Source organism: Arachis stenosperma, chromosome 7 (genome assembly GCF_014773155.1).
Source record: "Arachis stenosperma cultivar V10309 chromosome 7, arast.V10309.gnm1.PFL2, whole genome shotgun sequence".
In the NCBI taxonomy this organism is placed as follows: Eukaryota; Viridiplantae; Streptophyta; class Magnoliopsida; order Fabales; family Fabaceae; genus Arachis; species Arachis stenosperma.
This window is the reverse complement of record NC_080383.1, coordinates 19640860-19651066: the sequence shown is the minus strand read 5'-3', so window position 1 is coordinate 19651066 and position 10207 is coordinate 19640860. Positions and strand designations below refer to the sequence as shown.

Here is a 10207-nt window from a genome sequence, read left to right as displayed (position 1 = left end):
TTCTTCCTTCTAATTTTCTTCTTCTCTGACACCTCAAGGAATCTCTATACTATGACATAGAGGATTCCACATTTTCTTGTTCTCTTCTCTTTCATATGAGCAGGAACAAAGACAAAGGCATTCTTGTTGAAGCTGACCCTGAACCTGAAAGGACCTTGAAGCGAAAGCTAAGAGAAGCTAAAGCACAACTCTCTATAAAGGACCTGACCGAATTCTTTAAAGAAGAAGAACCCATGGCAGCCGAAAACAACAACAATGCAAGGAAGGTGCTGGGTGACTTTACTGCACCTACTCCCGACTTCTATGGGAGAAGCATCTCTATCCCTGCCATTGGAGCAAACAACTTTGAGCTTAAGCCTCAATTAGTTTCTCTAATGCAACAGAATTGCAAGTTCCATGGACTTCCATTGGAAGATCCTCATCAGTTTTTAGCTGAATTCTTGCAAATCTGTGACATAGTCAAGACTAATGGGGTTGACCCTGAGGTCTACAGACTTATGCTATTCCCTTTTGCTGTAAGAGACAGAGCTAGGATATGGTTGGACTCACAACCTAAAGAAAGCCTGGACTCATGGGAAAAGCTAGTCAATGCCTTCTTGGCAAAGTTCTTTCCACCTCAAAAATTGAGTAAGCTTAGAGTGGAAGTCCAAACCTTCAGACAGAAGGATGGAGAATCCCTCTATGAAGCTTGGGAAAGATACAAACAATTGATCAGAAAGTGTCCTTCTGACATGCTTTCTGAATGGAGCATCATAGGTATTTTCTATGATGGTCTCTCTAAACTATCCAAGATGTCTTTGGATAGCTCTGCTGGAGGATCTCTTCATCTGAAGAAGACGCCTACAGAAGCTCAAGAGCTAGTTGAAATGGTTGCAAATAACCAATTCATGTACACTTCTGAAAGGAATCCTGTGAACAATGGGACAAGTCAGAAGAAAGGAGTTCTTGAGATTGATACTCTGAATGCCATTCTGGCTCAGAACAAGATATTGACTCAACAAGTCAATTTAATTTCTCAAAGTCTGTTTGGAATGCACAATGCACCAAACAGTACTAAGGATGCTTCATCTGAAGAAGAAGCTTATGATCTTGACAACCCTTCAATGGAAGAGGTGAATTACCTAGGAGAACCCTATGGAAACACCTATAATTCTTCATGGAGAAATCACCCAAATTTCTCATGGAAGAATCAAGAGAGACCTCAACAAGGTTTCAACAACAATAATGGTGGAAGAAATAGGTTTAGCAATGGCAAGCCTTTCCCATCATCTTCTCAGCAACAGACAGAGAATTCTAAGCAGAACCCCTCTGACTTAGCAACCATGGTCTCTGATCTAATCAAAACCACTCAAAGTTTCATGAATGAAACAAGGTCCTCCATTAGGAACTTGGAGGTACAAGTGGGACAGCTGAGCAAGAAAATTACTGAACTCCCTCCTAGTACTCTCCCAAGCAATACAGAAGAAAATCCAAAAGGAGAGTGCAAGGCCATTAACATGGCCGAATCTGGAGAGGAAAGAGAGGAAGTGGACGCCACTGAGGAAGACCTCAATGGGCGTGCACTAGCCTCCACAGAGTTCCCTAATGAGGAACCATGGGAATATGAGGCTCAAAATGAGACCATAGAGATTCCATTGGACTTACTTCTGCCATTCATGAGCTCTGATGAGTATTCTTCCTCTGAAGAGGATGAGTATGTCACTGAAGAGCAAGTTGCTAAATACCTTGGAGCAATCATGAAGCTAAATGACAAGTTATTTAGAAATAAGACTTGGGAGGATGAACCCCCTTTGCTCACCAAAGAACTGGATGACTTGTCTAGGCAGAAATTACCTCAAAAGAGACAAGATCCTGGGAAGTTTTCAATACCTTGTACCATAGGCACCATGACCTTCAAGAAGGCTCTGTGTGACTTAGGGTCAAGTGTAAACCTCATGCCTCTCTCTGTAATGGAGAAGCAAGGGATCTTTGAGGTACAAGCTGCAAGAATCTCACTAGAGATGGCAGACAATTCAAAGAAACAAGCTTATGGACTTGTAGAGGATGTTCTGGTGAAGATTGAAGACCATTACATCCCTGCTGATTTCATAGTCCTAGAGACTGGGATGTGCATGGATGAATCTATCATCCTTGGCAGACCCTTCCTAGCCACAGCAAAAGCTGTGATTGATGTTGATGGAGGTGAACTGATCATTCAAGTGAATGAAGAATCCTTTGTGTTTAAGGCTCAAGGATATCCCTCTGTCACCATGGAGAGGAAGCATGAAGAGCTTCTCTCAAATCAGAGTCAAGCAGAGCCCCCACAGTCAAACTCTAAGTTTGGTGTTGGGAGGCCACAACCAAACTCTAAGTTTGGTGTTGAACCCCCACATTCAAACTCTAAGTTTGGTGTTGGGAGGTTCCAACATTGCTCTGAGTATCTGTGAGGCTCCATGAGAGCCCTCTGTCAAGCTACTGACATTAAAGAAGCGCTTGTTGGGAGGCAACCCAATGATCATATTTTATCTATTTTCCTTTGTTATTTTATGTTTTTTGTAGGTTGATGATCATAAGAAGTCACAAAATCAATTGAAAAAGCAAAAACAGAATGAAAAACAGGAAGAAAAATAGCACACCCTGGAGGAAGAACTTACTGGCGTTTAAACGCCAGTAAGGCTAGCAGGTGGGCGTTTAACGCCCAGTCTGGCACCATTCTGGGCGTTTAACGCCAGAAAGGGGCACCAGACTGGTGTTAAACGCCAGGAAAGGGCAAGAACCTAGCGTTAAACGCCAGAAATGGGCACCAGCCCGGCGTTTAACGCCAGAATTGGCTCAAAACGTGATTTTGCATGCCATTTGGTGCAGGGATGACTTTTCCTTGACACCACAGGATCTGTGGACCCCACAAGATCCCCACCAACCCCACCACCCTCTCTCTTCTTCACCCATTCACCAATCACCTCAACACCTCTTCCCCAAAAACCCTTCACCTATCAAATCCCATCTTTCTCTTCACCACTCACATCCATCCTTCATAAAACCCCACCTACCTCACCCTTCAAATTCAAACTACTTTCCCTCCCAAACCCACCTGACAAACCCCAATTTGAGGGTTTATCTTGTATTGAATTTAGAGTATTTTGATAACCTTTAGTCACATTTAGCCTATAAATTAGCATGATTTCGTAATCTCTCCCGTATTTGTGCTTAAGTGTAAAAACATGCTTTCTAAGCCCTATTTTGATGAATTCTAGTTCCTCTTTGATTCCATAAGATGCCTTGATATGTTTGTTAGTAATCTCAGGATGAAATAGGCTAGGCATGGATCAAAGGAAGCAAGGAAGGAAGCATACAAATGGAGAGAAGCATAAAAAGTCAAAGAAGCAAAGTCAGCCAAGCACGCGCACGCGCACAAGGCGGTCGCGCGCACATTTCGAGACGGGCCAAGGACGCGCACGCGTACCATGCGCGCACGCGCCGATGATGGCACATGACCTCACTAATGAAGCACGTGCCTGGCGATTTTGGGAAGGTTTCAGCAACCAACTTTGGCGCCAAAATGCATATAAGAGTTAAGGATTGAAGGGGATTGAGAACTTTTTCAATACTTGAGATTTTTTTTGATCATTAGTTTTAGTTTTTAGAGTTTTAGAGAGAGAAGCTCTCACTTCTCTCTAGAATTAGGATTAGGATTAGGTTTAGTTCTTAGATTTAGATTTAGATCCATCTTCTTCTACTTTCACATCTCAATTCCTTGTAGTTGCATTGATTCTTCTTCTATTCTTTTGTCATAATCTCTTTTATATTGTTCTTGTATTTTGTTATAGATCTAGCATTGTTCCTTTTTACTCTTCCAATTCAATAAAGGTAATTCATAATAAAAGTACTTCTTTTGATTGTTGTTGTTAATTTCTTTCAATAATTGTTGTTAGATTTCATTCTTGTTGTTGATTTACTATGTTTTCCTTTTATGCCTTCCAAGTGTTTGATGAAATGCTTGAGAGGATGTTAGAGTAGGATTTTATGTTCTTGGCTTGAGAAGGTAACTTAGGATTTCTTGAGTCACTAGTGTCCAATTGATTGCTAGTTGATAGCCATTAACTCTAGCCTTCATTAATCCAATTAGTGGAAAGCTAGGACTTATGGACTAGGATTGATATAACTCACTTGACTTTCCTTTGTTAATTGATTTAAGGATGACTAAGTGGGATTAATCCTTGCAACTACCATACTTGTGGCTAGTGATAATGATGAAGATCCTTGACAATCAAATCTTGTCAAGACTATTTTCTTAATAAAGTTTTCTTACCATTTACTATTCATGTTTCTCATCTAAAACCCCAAAATAACTCACAACCAATAACAAAACACTTTATTGTAAGTCCTAGGGAGAACGACCCGAGGTTTAAATACTTCGGTTTATAGATTTTAGGGGTTTGTACTTGTGACAAACAAATTTTTGTACGAAAGGATTAGCGATTAGTTTAGAAACTATACTTGCAACGAGATTTTATTAGTGAAATTCTAAACCGTCAAAAATCCATTCGTCACCACCCATACATGACCGAACCATGAACCCCCCTCTCCTATATAAACCCTTCTTCACCCCTTCATTTTCACACAACCTAAACACCACTTCTCCCCCTATTTGGCCGAACACAAAGCCATTCCCTTCTTCCTCATTTCTTCTTCTTCTACTCTCTTCTTTCTTCTTTTGCTCGAGGACGAGAAACCTTTTAAGTTTGGTGTGGTAAAAGCGTTGCTTTTTCGTTTTTCCATAACCATTTATGGCATCTAAGGCCGGAGAAACCTCTAGAAAGAGGAAAGGGAAGGCAAAAGCTTCCACCTCCGAGTCATGGGAGATGGAGAGATTCATCTCAAGGGTGCATCAAGACCACTTCTATGAAGTTGTGGCCTTGAAGAAGGTGATCCCCGAGGTCCCTTTTTCACTCAAAAAGAGTGAATATCTGGAGATCCGACATGAGATCCGAAGAAGAGGTTGGGAAGTTCTCACCAACCCCATTCAACAAGTCGGAATCTTGATGGTTCAAGAGTTCTATGCCAATGCATGGATCACCAAGAACCATGATCAAAGTGTGAACCCGGATCCAAAGAATTGGCTTACTATGGTTCGGGGGAAATACTTGGATTTTAGTCCGGAAAATGTGAGGTTGGCATTCAACTTGCCTATGATGCAAGGAGATGAACATCCTTACACTAGAAGGGTCAACTTTGATCAAAGGTTGGACCAAGTCCTCACTGACATTTGTGAATAGGGCGCCCAATGGAAGAGAGATACAAGAGGGAAGCCGGTTCAATTGAGAAGGCATGACCTCAAACCCGTGGCTAGAGGATGGTTGGAGTTTATCCAACGCTCAATCATTCCCACTAGCAACCGGTCCGAAGTTACTCTAGACCGGGCCATCATGATTCATAGCATCATGATTGGAGAAGAAGTGGAAGTTCATGAGGTTATAGCCCAAGAACTCTATAAGGTGGCGGACAAGTCCTCTACCTTGGCAAGGTTAGCCTTTCCTCATCTCATTTGTCACCTCTGTTATTCAGTAGGAGTTGACATAGAAGGAGACATCCTCATTGATGAGGACAAGCCCATCACTAAGAAAAGGATGGAGCAAACAAGAGACCCCTCTCATCATGAGATCCCTGAGATGCCTCAAGGGATGCACTTTCCTCCACAAGACTATTGGGAGCAAATTAACACCTCCCTAGGAGAATTGAGTTCCAACATGGGACAACTAAGGGTGGAGCATCAAGAACACTCCATCATCCTCCATGAAATTAGAGAAGATCAAAGACTCATGAGAGGGAGGAGCAACAAAGACAAGGAAGAGACATTGAGGAGCTCAAGCACTCCATAAGACCTTCAAGAGGAAGAACAAGCCGCCATCACTAAGGTGGACCCGTTCTTTAATTTCCTTGTTCTTTATTTTCTTGTTTTTCGAAAATTGTGCTTTATGTTTATCTATGTTGTGTCTTATGATCATTAGTGTCTTAGTGTCTATGCCTTAAAGTTATGAATGTCCTATGAATCCATCACCTTTCTTAAATAAACAATGTTCTTAATTGAAAAGGGAAGAATTGCATGAATTTTGAATTTTATAACAGTTTAATTATTTTGATGTGGTGGCAACACTTTTGTTTTCTGAATGTATGCTTAAACAGTGCATATGTCTTTTGAATTTGTGGTTCATGATTGGTTGGCTCTTGAAAGAATGATGAAAAAGGAGACATGTTACTGAGGATCTGAAAAATCATAAAAATGATTCTTGAAGCAAGAAAAAGCAGTGAATACAAAAAAAAAGAAGCAAGCAAAAAAAAAAGAGAAAAAAAATGAAAAAAGAAAGAGAAAAAGAAAGAAAAAGAAAAAAATAAAGTTGTGATCCAAGGCAAAAAGAGTGTGCTTAAGAACCCTGGACACCTCTAATTGGGGACTCTAGCAAAGCTGAGTCACAATCTGAAAAGGTTCACCCAATTATGTGTCTGTGGCATGTATGTATCCGGTGGTAATACTAGAAGACAGAGTGCTTTGGGCCACGGCCAAGACTCATAAAGTAGCTGTGTTCAAGAATCATCATACTTAACTAGGAGAATCAATAACACTATCTGGATTTGAGTTCTAAAGAAGCCAATTCTGAATTTCAAAGATAAAGTGAGATGCAAAACTATTCAGAGGCAAAAAGCTAAAAGCCCCGCTCATCTAATTAATACTGATCTTCATAGATGTTTTTGGAATTCATTGCATATTCTCTTCTTTTTATCTTATTTGATTTTCAGTTGCTTGAGGACAAGCAACAATTTAAGTTTGGTGTTGTGATGAGCGGATAATTTATACGCTTTTTGGCATTGTTTTTAGTATGTTTTTAGTAGTTTTGGTTGAGTTTTTAGTATATTTTTATTAGTTTTTAGTTAAAATTCACTTTTCTGGACTTTACTATGAGTTTGTGTATTTTTCTGTGATTTCAGGTATTTTCTGGCTGAAATTGAGGGACCTGAGCAAAAATCTGATTCAGAGACTGAAAAGGACTGCAGATGCTGTTGGATTCTGACCTCCCTGCACTCGAAGTGGATTTTCTGGAGCTACAGAAGCCCAATTGGCACGCTCTCAATGGCGTTGGAAAGTAGACATCCTGGGCTTTCCAGCAATATATGATAGTTCATACTTTGCCCAAGATTTGATGGCCCAAACCGGCGTTCAAAGTCACCCTCAGAAATCCCAGCGTTAAACGCCGGAACTGGCACCTAAATGGGAGTTAAACGCCCAAACTGGCATGAAAGCTGGCGTTTAACTCCAAGAAGAGTCTCTACACGAAAATGCTTCAATGCTCAGCCCAAGCACACACCAAGTGGGCCCGGAAGTGGATTTTTATGTCATTTACTCATCTCTGTACACCCTAGGCTACTAGTTTTCTATAAGTAGGACCTTTTACTATTGTATTTTAAAATCTTTGGATTATTTTAGATCCTTTGATCATCTTTGGACATCTAGTTCTTAGATCATTTGGGAGGCTGGCCTCACGGCCATGCCTAGACCTTGTTCTTATGTATTTTCAACGGTGAAGTTTCTACACACCATAGATTAAGGTGTGGAGCTCTGCTGTACCTCGAGTATTAATGCAATTACTATTGTTCTTCTATTCAATTCCGCTTGTTCTTTGTCCAAGATATCACTTGTTCTTCAACTTGATGAATGTGATGATCCGTGACACTCATCATCATTCTCACCTATGAACAAAGTGACTGACAACCACTTTTGTTCTACGAGCAATCAAGGCTCTAGTGTTTATCTCTTGGATTCCTGATACACGATGCATGGTTGATCGCCTGACAACCGAGTGCTCGCCTGACAACCGAGCCAGCCATTCCGTGAGATCAGAGTCTTCGTGGTATAGGCAAGAACTGATGGCGGCATTCAAGAGAATCCGGAAGGTCTAACCTTGTCTGTGGTATTCTGAGTAGGATTCAATGATTGAATGACTGTGACGTGCTTCAAACTCCTAGCAGGCGGGGCGTTAGTGACAGACGCAAAAGAATCACTGGATTCTATTCCGGCCTGACCGAGAACCGACAGCTGGATAGCCGTGCCGTGACAGGGTGCGTTGAACATTTCTACTGAGAGGATGGGAGGTAGCCACTGACAACGGTGAAACCCTTGCATAAGCTTGCCATGGAAAGGAGTAAGAAGGATTGGATGAAGACAGTAGGAAAGCAGAGAGACGGAAGGGAAAGCATCTTCACACACTTATCTGAAGCTCTCACCAATGATATACATAAGTATCTCTATCTTTATCTTTTATGTTTTATTCATTCATCATCTATACCCATTTGAGTCTGCCTGACTAAGATTTACAAGGTGACCATAGCTTGCTTCATACCAACAATCTCCGTGGGATCGACCCTTACTCGCGTAAGGTTTATTACTTGGACGACCCAGTGCACTTGCTGGTTAGTTGTGCAAAGTTGTGTAGTGATCACAATTTCGCGCACCACATATCGTCGACATAGACTTCGATATTTCTGCTGATTTGTTTGGCGAACACCTTATCCATAAGTCGTTGGTAAGTTGCACCTGCATTCTTTAATCCAAATGGCATAACCCTATAACAATAGTTACCGAAATCTGTGATAAAAGTTGTTTTATTCTGATCAGAGGGGTGCATCATTATCTGATTATATTCTGAATATGCATCCATAAAACTTAGGGTAGCGTAACCTGACGCGTTGTCTACTAAAGAGTCTATGGATGGTAGAGGATAAGAGTCTTTGGGGCATGCTTTGTTTAAATCAGTGAAATCGACGCACATGCGCCACTTACCGTTTTGTTTTCTTACCATTACCACATTGGCTAACCAGGTGGTGAATTTGATCTCTTTGATAAACTCGGCGTTGATGAGCTTTTGTGTCTCTTCCAGTGACGCTCTCCTTTTTTCTTCGCCGAGTCTTCGTTTCTTCTGTTGCACTGGTCGGATTGCCGAGTTTATTGCTAGTCTATGACTGATGATCTGTGGGTCGATTCCAGGCATGTCTGATGGTGTCCATGCGAAGAGGTCGGCGTGTTCTTGTAGGAAGGTTCTTATATCCTGCAACTCAGATGCATTGAGTGAGGTACCTACATATGTGAATTTATTAGAGTCATTGTTGAAATACACTTTTTGTAGATCGTCGGAGGGTTTTGGGCGATCGGGGAAATCAGCTCTTGGGTCCAGTTCGGCTAGTGTGTCCTCCTTTTTGTTTAGGGCGACGTTGTTGACTTGTTGCGTCGAACGATTTTGGAATTTCATGCTGATGTTGTAGCATTGCCTTGCCTCTTTGTGGTCGCCATGGATTGTAACAACCTGGTGGTCCTGCAGTGGAAACTTGACACAGAGATGAATTGTGGACACAATGGCGCCGAACTTATTTAAAAAAGGTCGGCCGAGGATTAGGTTATATGGACTGAAACAGTCGACTACTAAATATTGAATATCATGAGTTTTTGAAAGAGATTGCTCACCCAGTGTGGTTTGTAACCACACTGAACCGAGGACTGGAACGCGTTCTCCTGAGAAGCCGACCAAGTCTCCTCCTGTGGACTGTAGCTTGTTGTCGCTGAGCTTCATCTTTTGAAACGTGGAGTAAAACAGAACGTCGGCACTGCTCCCGGGATCTAAGAGCACTTTTTTCACTAACAGATCTCCTAGCTGAAGGGTGATTACCACAGGGTCATCTAAGTTTTGTATGTTGGAGTTGAAGTCGGCGTGTGTGAAAGTGACTTCTGGCTGTAGATTAGAGATTGTTGCGTCTTGTTTTGGTTCGTCTACCGAGAATACTGCTCTAAACGATCTTTTTCTTGCTGAGTTTGAGTATCCTCCACTTGCGTATCCTCCTGAAATACAATTGATTATACCTCGTGGTCTTTCATATTGGTTTGAAGATGCCTTCTCCTTTCCCCGGTGTTGTTCAGAGTGGTCGTGTGCTGTGGTACTTGGGCCGCGCTTTTGGATATGACCACCAATGTATTTGTCAAGGTGCCCTTGTCTTGCTAGTCGCTCTAAAAGATCTTTGGCAACCACACAATCGTCGGTATTATGGCCGTGTTTCTGGTGGAAAGCGCAGTATTTTGATTTGTCCACGTGCTTTGTATCTTGGTATGTGCCGGCCTTTCTCGGTGGCTTGATTAGTTTGGAGTTTAAGATTTCCTTGATTATGTCTTCCCTCTTGGTGTTAAACT

General features: G+C 41.6%; 1 non-coding gene across 1 annotated transcript; it reads right to left on the bottom strand.

Annotated features, from left to right (window-relative positions):
• Positions 1 to 629: 629 nt before the first annotated feature.
• On the bottom strand, positions 630 to 737 carry LOC130943207 (small nucleolar RNA R71). The gene has a single exon (XR_009071735.1). It is a non-coding gene; the product is annotated as a small nucleolar RNA R71 (small nucleolar RNA).
• Positions 738 to 10207: the final 9470 nt, after the last annotated feature.